We start from the raw sequence: 13,748 nt of genomic DNA, 5'->3' as shown, positions 1-13,748 counted from the left end.
TGAATTTCAGCGACACTCGGGTTCATTTCGGAAAAGGAAGGGACTCTGCTTGGTAATGCAATTGGGACAATGAGCAACAAACGTTCATGCTAAGTTGCTGTAATTATAGTGACGAAAATGGAACAGTTTGAAAAGCTGAGGTCTGCCATACAGTTCTAAAACTTTACGTGCGTCCAGTCTTCCTTGTCGGTTGATTGAAGGTTTGAAACCGTCGGTCGAGGAGGTGGCGACAGTCACTCATTGTCGGCCGTCGCTGTTGCAGAAGCTGGATGTTGACGCGCCTTCTTCTCGACACGGTCACCAGACGAAACGGGCTCTTGATGTGCGCTAGTTAATGTTTCCCGTCCGCGACACCATGTCAGAAACTATCATCGCAAGTCGAGCGCAATTACATGCTGCCAAACCCCGAAAGCGCGGCAACTCGCGGGAGCGTCACACAACACACCTGCTCCACTCGCTACTCCAGCCAGACTCCCTCTGCTCTGCCCGCGCTCCACGCGGCAGAGTTCACACTACCAAAGATCCTACACACTTTGATTCTTCACACGACCTATCGATGTAATCGTTCGATAGCAGTTTTCCCTAGGCAAGACCCAGCGTAAAAATACAAATAATATTTACAAAACAACCAATTATACATCGACATAAATGCATGAATATATATATATACATATACAAACAGTAAAACAATTACAATATATAAAGAGACAGAAATGTCATATCTTGAGGTAACAAAAAACGGAAAAAAAATTTAGTACAATAGATGGAAATAGGAGGATATGCATTTCCGGCGTTACACATTGAGAATGACATGCTGCGTCCTGTTATCTAGGAACTCCTCAATCCAATCACACAATTTGTCTGATAGTCCATATGCTCTTACTTTGTTCATTAAACGACTGTGGGGAACTGTATCGAACGCCTTGCGGAAGTCAAGAAACACGGCATCTACCTGGGAACCCGTGTCTATGGCTCTCTGAGTCTCGTGGACGAATAGCGCGAGCTGGGTTTCACATGACCGTCTTTTTCGAAACCCATGCTGATTCCTACAGAGTAGATTTCTAGTCTCCAGAAAAGTCATTATACTCGAACACAATACGTGTTCAAAAATTCTACAACTGATCGACGTTAGAGATATAGGTCTATAGTTCTGCACATCTGTTCGACGACCCTTCTTGAAAACGGGGATGACCTGTGCCCTTTTCCAATCCTTTGGAACGCTACGCTCTTCTAGAGACCTACGGTACACCGCTGCAAGAAGGGGGGCAAGTTCCTTCGCGTACTCTGTGTAAAATTGAACTGGTATCCCATCAGGTCCAGAGGCCTTTCCTCTTTTGAGCGATTTTAATTGTTTCTCTATCCCTCTGTCGTCTATTTCGATATCTACCATAATGTCCTGGTTCTTCACTTGGAGGTGTATTAACGTGCATTTTTTGATCGTTATTTTTGTTTTTATCCAACGGGAAACTTCGTAAAAATTTTGATTTTTCCTGTTTCAGATAATTCATTTTAGTATCAGTCTAACATAATCGGTATCCAAAATCTTGCATGATATTCTTGATTTAATCATAAGAGGAATTTTATTTGAGGACAGAGAACTGAAGATAATGGCATCGTCATAACATAAAAAGATGTGCTTTGCAAATGCTAATGGAAAACAAATTTAGGTATCAAAATGATCCACCGTAACAATACTGAGTGGATACCTGTCATTCGTTTGAGATGCAATATTTTTATAGACTACCTGTTAGTTTTAGTTTGCGGAGCATGATAAATTCTCTAACTCACAGAATTAGTGGTATCACGAAAAGGCAGTTATGAATCTTGCTCTGTCTTGGACAAATTTCTGTGGGTGTACATTCTCTCCAGTAATACGACGTCAATGTCTTTCTGTTTCAGATGCAGTCAGCTCAAGTAAGAAGATCTTCACCTCCAGCTGCTACAAGACAGCTTTTGCTGGATATCAAGCCATTCCTGTTTACCTGCAAGATGCTTGGTTTGATGCCATTTTCAGTTGATGTGGCAGATACTTCTCTGAAGAAAACTAGAACAGAGTTCTCGATTTGTGTGCTTCTCGCCAGTCTACATATAGTTTTAAGCTGTACACTTATTTTTTTCTATATTGATACCCTACCAAAACAGTCTCTAGTGCATATTCTCTTACTTGGATGTTTCATTGTCTTCCACATTTTGGCAATCATCAGCGTTATCCATGGTACTTTATACAGTAGAGGAGAATGTGAAAGAGCGCTGCAGCTAATACTGAACTGTGACATTAACCTCATGATCAATGTTGTACCGGACCCTACATCGTATGCGAAGTTTGTGAAACTGGAGCTCTTCGCTCTGCTGTTACTGCTTATTGTAAATGGCATTTTAGGAGGTACAGCGACAACAAACTTACAGTGGGCATTGATCTATCCGATGTATTTGAAAGATATAGCCATTATTTACACAGTAATTTTAAAATTCACCAATCTGCAGCTACTTCTAAAACAGAGAGTAAAAAAGGTCAACTCTTGTATGTCTATCTGGTGCACTGATGGCCAGAGGAACATTCATTTAAGTCGGCATTCCCAACACGGCAAGGAGACAAGCAAAGCCACTCAGCTTACTCTGTGCACTTCGGCTGAAGTGCGGTGCCTCAGACGAAGCTATCAAGCACTTTGCGATCTGTCCATAGCAATTAACCACACCCATGAAAAATTTCTAGTTCTCTTTCTGACGGTCACTTTTCTAGTTACAATGGTTCTCGTGTGTCTTCTTGTTGCAAAGGAAAATGTCTTTAGACTGCAGTCCCACATCGAGCTATTGCTTTGCTTATCGCTCGTTATGCAGATAGTTGCTGTCACACTGGTCGTAGTGCCTGCCCACTGTGTGACGTCAGAATCGAACCGTACGACGCGCCTGGTCTCGTTTTTGCTTCAGAAGTACAGACCTGTCAACAGGGGTGTCTACACAGAACTGAAACTGCTGTGGCGACAGACGTCCTCCCTGAGGCCCACTGCCACTCTGTTGGGTTTCCTCACCCTGCGACTCGGTCTCTTTGTCGAGTACTTCTCAGTCGTCACCACCTACTCCACAGTGATGTTGTCTTTCAATTAGAGTTGCTGCTTTGTGGAGTTACCGAGTGATGTGATACACTGATACCGTATGAATTAATAACAGGGAATCCAACTGCATATGGAGCCATCCAGATTTAGGTTCTGTGGTGTCACCGCCAGACACCACACTTGCTAGGTGGTAGCTTTAAATCGGCCGCGGTCCATTAGTACATGTCGGACCCGCGTGTCGCCACTGTCAGTACTTGCAGACCTAGCGCCACCACATGGCAGGTCTAGAAGGACGGACTAGCACTCGCCCCAGTTGTACGACGACTTTGCTAGCGACTACACTGACAAAGCCTTTCTCTCATTTGCCGAGAGACAGTTAGAATAGCCTTCAGCTAAGTCCATGGCTACGACCTAGCAAGGCGACATTAACCGTATCTGGAGATAGTCTCACTTGTATCGTCAATAGCGATGTACCACAAGGATGCATTAAAGTTAAGTAAACAGACTATACGTACTTTTCTTTAGTGCCTTCTAAAGTATCCTGTTCCAGACTTCACGCCAGTCGGCGTGAGTTGACGCGTGCCCTTTCGGTAACCTCACCCTGTGTCTAGACTGTCTTGTCTAGACATAACAGGTTCCACATGTTTTCCCTAAATAAATGCAGGTAAATGCCTGAATGTTTCCTCTCATTGGACACTGATTGCCCTCCCTATCCTCACCTTAACTAAGCTGGTGCTCCGTCTCTAACAACTACATCATCCACAGGACATCAAACTCTAAACATAAATATTCCTTTCTCCACGTCCTTGTTGTCTTTTTTTAAAACAAATGAAAAAAAACGTGCGCTGTAACAATTCAAGTAATGTGAAAAATTTATTACAGAATTAAATTTAAAAACTTCATTCAACAGATGCTGTTTAAGAATTAATCAGACACAACCTGACTTCTGCGGTATTCTGTACATTGTATTTAAATCCATAACTGTAGTGGGCAAATGTTATTTATGTTATCATTTGAACACCACCATACAGTTCAATTTTGTGGTTGCGTATTTCATTATTTGGGCATTACTTTATGGTTTGTCATACGATGATGTAAATCAGTTCTAAAGGTTAAAACTGAATAAAATTTGTTATAAAATACTGAAACGTATCTGTTGTACCACGTATCGACACCATTTACACTACTGGCCATTAAAATTGCTACATCAAGAAGAAATGAAGATAATAAACGGGTATTCATTGGACAAATATACACTCCTGGAAATTGAAATAAGAACACCGTGAATTCATTGTCCCAGGAAGGGGAAACTTTATTGACACATTCCTGGGGTCAGATACATCACATGATCACACTGACAGAACCACAGGCACATAGACACAGGCAACAGAGCATGCACAATGTCGGCACTAGTACAGTGTATATCCACATTTCGCAGCAATGCAGGCTGCTATTCTCCCATGGAGACGATCGTAGAGATGCTGGATGTAGTCCTGTGAAACGGCTTGCCATGCCATTTCCACCTCGCCCCTCAGTTGGACCAGCGTTCGTGCTGGACGTACAGACCGCGTGAGACGACGCTTCATCCAGTCCCAAACATGCTCAATGGGGGACAGATCCGGAGATCTTGCTGGCCAGGGTAGTTGACTTACACCTTCTAGAGCACGTTGGGTGGCACGGGATACATGCGGACGTGCATTGTCCTGTTGGAACAGCAAGTTCCCTTGCCGGTCTAGGAATGGTAGAACGATGGGTTCGATGACGGTTTGGATGTACCGTGCACTATTCAGTGTCCCCTCGACGATCACCAGTGGTGTACGGCCAGTGTAGAAGATCGCTCCCCACACCATGATGCCGGGTGTTGGCCCTGTGTGCCTCGGTCGTATGCAGTCCTGATTGTGGCGCTCACCTGCACGGCGCCAAACACGCATACGACCATCATTGGCACCAAGGCAGAAGCGACTCTCATCGCTGAAGACGACACGTCTCCATTCGTCCCACCATTCACGCCTGTCGCGACACCACTGGAGGCGGGCTGCACGATGTTGGGGCGTGAGCGGAAGACGGCCTAACGGTGTGCGGGACCGTAGCCCAGCTTCATGGAGACGGTTGCGAATGGTCCTCGCCGATACCCCAGGAGCAACACTGTCCCTAATTTGCTGGGAAGTGGCGGTGCGGTCCCCTACGGCACTGCGTAGGATCCTACGGTCTTGGCGTGCATCCGTGCGTCGCTGCGGTCCGGTCCCAGGTCGACGGGCACGTGCACCTTCCGCTGACCACTGGCGACAACATCGATGTACTGTGGAGACCTCACGCCCCACGTGTTGAGCAATTCGGCGGTACGTCCACCCGGCCTCCTGCATGCCCACTATACGCCCTCGCTCAAAGTCCGTCAACTGCACATACGGTTCACGTCCACGCTGACGCGGCATGCTACCAGTGTTAAAGACTGCGATGGAGCTCCGTATGCCACGGCAAACTGGCTGACACTGACGGCGGCGGTGCACAAATGCTGCGCAGCTAGCGCCATTCGACGGCCAACACCGCGGTTCCTGGTGTGTCCGCTGTGCCGTGCGTGTGATCATTGCTTGTACAGCCCTCTCGCAGTGTCCGGAGCAAGTATGGTGGGTCTGACACACCGGTGTCAATGTGTTCTTTTTTCCATTTCCAGGAGTGTATTTTACTAGAACTGATATGTGATTACATTTTCACGCCATTTCGGTGTATAGATCCTGACAAATGAGTAGCCAGAACAACCACCTCTGGCCGTAATAACAGCCTTGATACGCCTGGGCATTGTGTCAAACAGAGCGTGGATGGCGTGTACAGGTACAGCTGCCCATGCAGCTTCAACACGATACCACAGTTCATCAAGAGTAGTGACTGGCGTATTGTGACGAGCCAGTTGCTTGGCCACCATTCACCAGACCTTTTCAGTTGGTGAGAGGTCTGGAGAATGTGCTGGCCAGGGCAGCAGTCGAACATTTTCTCTATGCAGAAAGGCCCGTACAGGACCTGCAATATGCGGTCGTGCATCATCCTGCTGAAATGTAGGGTTTCGCAGGGATCGAATGAAGGGTAGAGCCACGGGTCGTAACACATCTGAAATGTAACGTCCACTGTTCAAAGTCCCGTCAATGCGAACAAGAGGTGACCGAGACGTGTAACCAATGGCATCCCATACCATCACGCCGGGTGATACGCCAGTATGTCGACGACGAATACACGCTGCCAATGTGCATTCACCGCGATGTCGCTAAACACGGATGCGACTATCATGATGATGTAAACAGAACCTGAATTCATCCGAAAAAATGACGTTTTGCCATTCGTGCACCCAGGCGCTCCTGTCTGTGATGCAGCGTCAAGGGTAACCGCAGCCATGGTCTCCGAGCTGATACTCCATGCTGCTGCAAACGTCGTCGAACTGTTCGTGCAGATGGTTGCTGTCTTGCAGACGTCCCCATCTGTTGACTCAGGGATCGAGACGTGGTTCCACGATCCGTTACAGCCATGCGGATAAAATGCCTGTCATCTCGACTGCTAGTGGTACGAGGCCGTTGGGATCCAGCACGGCGTTCGGTATTACCCTCCTGAACTCACGGATTCCATATGCTGCTAACTGTCATTGGATCTCGACCAACGCGAGCAGCAATGTCGCGATACGATAAACCGCAATCGCGATAGCCTATAATCCGACCTTTATCAAAGTCGGAAACGTGATGGTACGCATTTCTCCTCCTTACACAAGGCATCACAACAACCTTTGGCCAGCCGGTGTGGCCGTGCGGTTCTAAGCGATTCAGTTTGGAACCGCGTGACCGCTACGGTCGCAGGTTCGAATCATACCTCGGGAATGGATGTGTGTGATGTCCTTAGGTTAGTTAGGTTTAAGTAGTTCTAAGTTCTAGGGGACTGATGACCTTCGAAGTTAAGTCTCATAGTGCTCAGAGCCATTTGAACCATTTTGAACAACAACCTTTCACCAGGCAACGTCGGTCAACTGCTGTTTGTGTATGAGAAATAGGTTGTAAACTTTCCTCATGTCACCATGTTGTAGGTGTCGCCACCGGAGCCAACCTTGTGTGAATGCTCTGAAAAGGGTATCATTTGCATATCACAGCATCTTCTTCCTGTCGGTTAAATTTCACGTCTGTAGCACGTCATCTTCGTGGTGTAGCAATTTTAATGGTCAGGAGTGTATCTACAGAACTGCGCATTTGTGTGTATTCGGTGGATATTCGAAACTACAGAAGCAAAAATCGTTGATGGAACAATATCGTGTAACAGGGAATTATGAGCTGCAGATTCACAGCAATCATCGATTAGGTGCTATTGGTAAAATGCTAAATATTTGCTTTGAACAATATATGTTAACGTATCATGTAATTACAGAGACATATTTCCCAAAATGTCACACATACGTTAACGTAGGCGGTTGGTAAAATATCAATCTACATCTACATCCATACTCCGCAAGCCACCTGACGGTGTGTGGCGGAGGGTACCTTGAGTACCTCTATCGGTTCTCCCTTCTATTCCAGTCTCGTATTGTTCGTGGAAAGAAGGATTGTCGGTATGCCTCTGTGTGGGCTCTAATCTCTCTGATTTTATCCTCATGGTCTCTTCGCGAGATATACGTAGGAGGGAGCAATATACTGCTTGACTCTTCGGTGAAGGTATGTTCTCGAAACTTTGACAAAAGCCCGTACCGAGCTACTGAGCGTCTCTCCTGCAGAGTCTTCCACTGGAGTTTATCTATCATCTCCGTAACGCTTTCGCGATTACTGAATGATCCTGTAACGAAGCGCGCTGCTCTCCGTTGGATCTTCTCTACCTCTTCTATCAACCCTATCTGGTACGGATCCCACACTGCTGAGCAGTATTCAAGCAGTGGGCGAACAAGCGTACTGTAACCTACTTCCTTTGTTTTCGGATTGCATTTCCTTAGGATTCTTCCAATGAATCTCAGTCTGGCATCTGCCTTACCGACGCTCAACATTATATGATCATTCCATTTTAAATCACTCCTAATGCGTACTCCCAGATGATTTATGGTATTAACTGCTTCCAGTTGCTGACCTGCTATTTTGTAGCTAAATGATAAGGGATCTTTCTTTCTATGTATTCGCAGCACATTACACTTGTCTACATTGAGATTCAATTGCCATTCCCTGCACCATGCGTCAATTCGCTGCAGATCCTCCTGCATTTCAGTACAATTTTCCATTGTTACAATCCTGTCAACTGAGCTGGGACATGTCAGTTTGCAATCGTTGTTACTTATGTTCTAACATGCGTACAACAATATGTCTGACATACACTGCGTAAAATATTTATGGAGTCAGAGGATGGCAATATTTGGTTGTATTTGGTCACAGTATTTTCAGCTAAATTTTCTTCTTGGTAAAACATGCTGCAATCACACTCCAGTCTGGGTCCCCTGATCAGGAATTGCAATGTAATAAATCTCTCTCACCAACATATTTTCTAGGAGCGAATCTAAAAAGTTTTTAATGGAGTCATTAGACATTTTCCAGTTCTATTTCCTCCAAAACAAATGTTCTGTTGTTACATTTACCCATATGTATGAAGAATGTACGATTATACAATACATATATACATGAAAAATGTAAAAAATTGTGATTACACAGCAACTTCCATTTTGGGAAATATGACTCTATAAGTACTTCATAGGTTTATATATATATATATATATATATATATATATATATATAAACCTATGAAGTATATATATATATATATATATATATATATATATATATATATGTGTGTGTGTGTGTGTGTGTGTGTGTGTGTGTGTGTGTGTGTGTGTTCACCTATGAGGAGACTGCGGAGTGTTGGTGCTTGTGGGTTTTTCTGTGTTATGTAGTACTTCTGTTTGTCTGTGAGTGTGTGTTCAATGTTTTTCAGTGTTCATTTCACGTTTGCCTGGAATCGTGTAGTTGGATCTGACTTCAGTTTTTGTATGGCACTGATGTTTATGTATTCTTTGGTTTTTGTGCTGTATTGCTCTTTATCCATGAGTACTGTTACATTTCCCTTCTCTGCTCTTGTTATTAACATGTTATTGTTTCTTAACTTTTGTTTTAACCTTTTCATAGTGGCTGCTTCTGTTTGTTTGTTCTTATTGTATGTCTGCGGTGTTTGTTTTATGCCAGAACTTGAACATTTATCCATCTGCACTGACTATCATCAAAAGACAAAATAAAGAAAGCAGAAGCATCACAGTACTGCAAAGCAAGTAAGTGGCAATTGTCTTCAGTTTAAGATAGAATATAACAATTTCCATGTAAATTACGACATGTAGGAACTTATGATAGTGATGTAAGTGAAGCTCCCCTGACAGAGTTTGACTGACAAAATTGTAACTCCCAACTACCTTGCAAGATGCCAAAACTGATGGTGCCAAGCTCACTTCTGTTTCATATATATATATATATATATATATATATATATATATATATATATATAAAACAGAAGTGAGCTTATATATATATATATATATATATATATATATATATATACAGAGTGAGTCACCTAACGTTACCGCTGGATATATTTCGTAAATCACATCAAATACTGACGAACCGATTCCACAGACTGAACGTGAGGAGAGGGGCTAGTGTAATTGTTTAATACAAACCATACAAAAATGCACGGAAGTATGTTTTTAACACAAACATACGTTTTTTAAATGGAACCACGTTAGTTTTGTTAGCGCATCTGAACATATAAACAAATACGTAATCAGTGCCGTTTGTTGCATTGTAAAATGTTAATTACATCCGGAGATATTGTAACCTAAAGTTGACGCTTGAAACCTCCGACGTTCAGTTGCGTGTTGTAACAAACAGCTGCAACATACATCGCGTTTCTACGGAATGATCTGCCAACGTTGCTCGGAAATGTCCCACTGGAAACGCGTCGACGTATGTGGTATCAGCATGATGGTGCACCTGCACATTCAGCAATTAACACTAGGCTGACCCTTGACAGGATGTTCGGCGGGCGTTTCATAGGACGTGAAGGACGCATAAATTGGCCAGCCCGTTCTCCTGATCTTACACCTCTGGACGTCTTTCTGTGGGGTACGTTAAAGGAGAGTGTGTACCGTGATGTGCCTACAACCCCAGAGGATATGAAACAACGTATTGTGGCAGCCTGCGGCGACATTACACCAGATGTACTGCGGCGTGTACGACATTCATTACGCCAGAGGTTGCAATTGTGTGCAGCAAATGATGGCCACCACATTGAACATCTATTGGCCTGACATGTCGGGACACACTCTATTCCACTCCGCAATTGAAAACGGAAACCACGTGTGTACGTGTACCTCACCCCTCATGGTATTGTACATGTGCGTCAGTGAAAAAGACCAATGAAAAGGTGTTAGCATGTGGATGTAATGTGCTGTTCCAGTCTCTTCTGTACCTAAGGTCCATCACCGTTCCCTTTGGATCCCTACGTAATTCGATGCTCTCCGATATCCACGATCGAACAGCGGAGAAATGGTACTCAAACGTTAACTCTAGGTTATAATATCTCCGGATGTCATTTACATTTTACAATGCAACAAACGGCACTGATTACGTATTTGTTTATATGTTCAGATGTGCTAACAAAACTAACGGGGTTCCATTTAAAAAAACGTAGGTTTCTGTTAAAAAACATACTTCCGTGCATTTTTTTATGGTTTGTATTAACCAATTACACTAGCCCCTCTCATCACGATCGGTCTGTGGAATCGATTCGTCAGTATTTGATGTGGTTTACGAAATATATCCAGCGGTAATGTTAGGTGACTCACCCTGTATATATGGTGGTCCATTGGTAGTGACCGGGCCAAATATCTCACGAAATAAGCATCAAACGAAAAAACTACAAAGAACGAAACTCGTCTAGCTTGAAGGGGGAAACCAGATGGCGCTATGGTTGGCCCGCTAGATGGCGCTGCCATAGGTCAAACAGATATCAACTGCGTTTTTTAAAATAGGAACCACCATTTTTATTACATATTCGTGTAGTACCTAAAGAAATATGAATGTTTTAGTTGGACCACTTTTTTCGCTTTATGATAGATGGCGATGTAATAGTCACAAACGTATAAGTACGTGGTATCACGTAACATTCCGCCAGTCCGGACTGTATTTGCTTCGTGATACATTACCTGTGTTAAAATGGACCGTTTACCGATTGCGAAAAAGGTCGATATCTTGATGATCTATGGCTATTGTGATCAAAAAGCGTACTATCTTTGCTGCTCAGTATCCTGGACGACATCATCCAAGTGTCCAGACTGTTCATCGGATAGTTACATTATTTAAGGAAACAGGTTGTGTTGAGCCACATGTGAAACACCAACCACGACCTGCAACAAATGATGATCCCAAAGTAGGTGTTTTAGCTGCTGCCGCGGCTAATCCGCAAATCAGTAGCAGATAAATTGCGCGAGAATCGGGAATCTCAAAACCGTCGATGTAGAGAATGCTACATCAACATCGATTGTACCCGTACCATATTTCTATGCACCAGGAATTGCACGGCGACGCCTTTGAACGTCGTGTACCGTTCTGCCACAGGGCACAATAGAAATTAGGGGACGATGACAGTTTTTTTGCACGCGTTCTGTTTAGCGACGAAGCGTCATTCACCAACAGCGGTAACGTAAACCGGCATAATATGCACTATTGGGCAACGGAAAATCCACGATGGCTGCGACAAGTGGAACATCAACGACCTTGCGGGGTTAATGTATGGTGCGGCATTATGGGAGGAAGGATAATTGGCACCCATTTTATCGACGGCAGTCTCAATGGTGCAATGTATGCTGATTTCCTACGTAATGTTCTACCGATGTTACTACAGGATGTTTCACTGCATGACAGAATGGCGATGTACTTCCAACATGATGGATGTCCGGCACATAGCTCGCGTGCGGTTGAAGCGGTATTGAATAGCATATTTCATGACAGGTTGATTGGTCGTCGAAACACCATAGCATGGCCCGCACGTTCACCGGATCTGACGTCCCCGGATTTCTTTCTGTGGGAAAGTTGAAGGATATTTGCTATCGTGATCCACCGACAACGCCTGACAATATGCGTCGACGTATTGTCAATGCATGAGCGAAGATTACGGAAGGCGAACTACTCGCTGTTGAGGGGAATGTCGTTACAAGTATTGCCAAATGCATTTTGAGCATTTATTGCATTAATGTGGTATTTACAGGTAATCACGCTGTAGCAGCATGCCTTCTCAGAAATGATAAGTTCACAAAGGTATATGTATCACATTGGAAGAACCGAAATAAAATGTTCAAACGTACCCTACGTTCTGTATTTTAATTTAAAAAACCTACCTGTTACCAACTGTGCGTCTAAAATTGTGAGCCATAGGTTTGTGACTATCACAGCGCCATCTATCACAAAGCGAAAAATGTGGTCCAACTAAAACATTCATATTTCTTTACGTACTACACGTATATGTAATAAAAAATGGGGGTTCCTATTTAAGAAAACGCAGTTGATATCCGTTTGGCCTATGGCAGCGCCATCTAGCGGGCCGACCATGGCGCCATCTAGTTTCCCCCTTCAAGCTAGACAAGTTTCGTTCTTTGTAGTTTTTTCGTTTGACACTTATTTCGTGAGATATTTGGCCCCGTCACGACCAATGGACCACCCTGTACATATATGTTAACTTGTGAAGTACTTGCTGAGTCATATTTCCCAAAATGGAAGTTGCTGTGTAATCATACATTCTTCCTGTATTTGACACTGAATGCAAACGTGTAATTATGCATTTTAAATGAACTAATTCAAACACAGCATATGGGCACCTGACAAGGGTTAACATACTGTCACGTTAAATCATTTTAAGCATACCCACTCTGCTGTGTAGCTTTGCGTGGATTCATGAGCAGACTGTCCCAAATCAGCTGTTGCTTTTCCCTCTGTGTGATAGGGCTGAACAAGATGATAGCTGAAATCACACAATTTCGGAGACTTTACTGGCCTCTTACAGATACGAATTTACATACTATATAGACTGAAGCTGTAAGTGAAAATTTGTACTAAAGCCCATAATCGAACCAGTGTCTCTTGATCACTGGACAGGTGTATCAGCGACTGAGCCACCTTGGCAGAGCAGTTGACACAACTGCACAGAGTACCTCCTCGATCCAAATCCTCACTGACGTCCCAGCCGACTTCAAATTCCCCCTTACACCTGAAGACAATTGCCGAGGCTCTCCATAGTATGGAACAGTACCTCTGCATCGAACGTAATGGGGGAACCAGCCTGAAAGCCAGGTGTGGGTACTTACAGAAATGAAATGGCACAATTTCAGGGACCTTACTGGTCTCGTACAGGTATGATTTTGTGTATTTAGAATTTGGATTGCTTCCAGCATATGTAAACAGATGCACTATTGTGTAGCATTTTTGTATGATTTAACAAGCATCTGTGAGCAATATGTATATTGTTGTGATCTTTTGTACAAAGTACTTTATGTTTTTAAATATTTTAGCGATGGCAATCCTTTTACAACGCGCTGGTTTTTATCCGCTTGACATCTTGTGCATGAGGTTCAGCGTAAAAAGAACTGTTTCACAACGAAAAGAGTTTTAAGTCTTGAAGATGATAGAAAAATCTGTTGAAACCGGTTGTCTT

This window comes from Schistocerca cancellata, unplaced genomic scaffold, assembly GCF_023864275.1.
Source record: "Schistocerca cancellata isolate TAMUIC-IGC-003103 unplaced genomic scaffold, iqSchCanc2.1 HiC_scaffold_1106, whole genome shotgun sequence".
NCBI classification, from domain to species: Eukaryota; Metazoa; Arthropoda; class Insecta; order Orthoptera; family Acrididae; genus Schistocerca; species Schistocerca cancellata.
Note: the sequence above shows the minus strand (reverse complement) of the source record.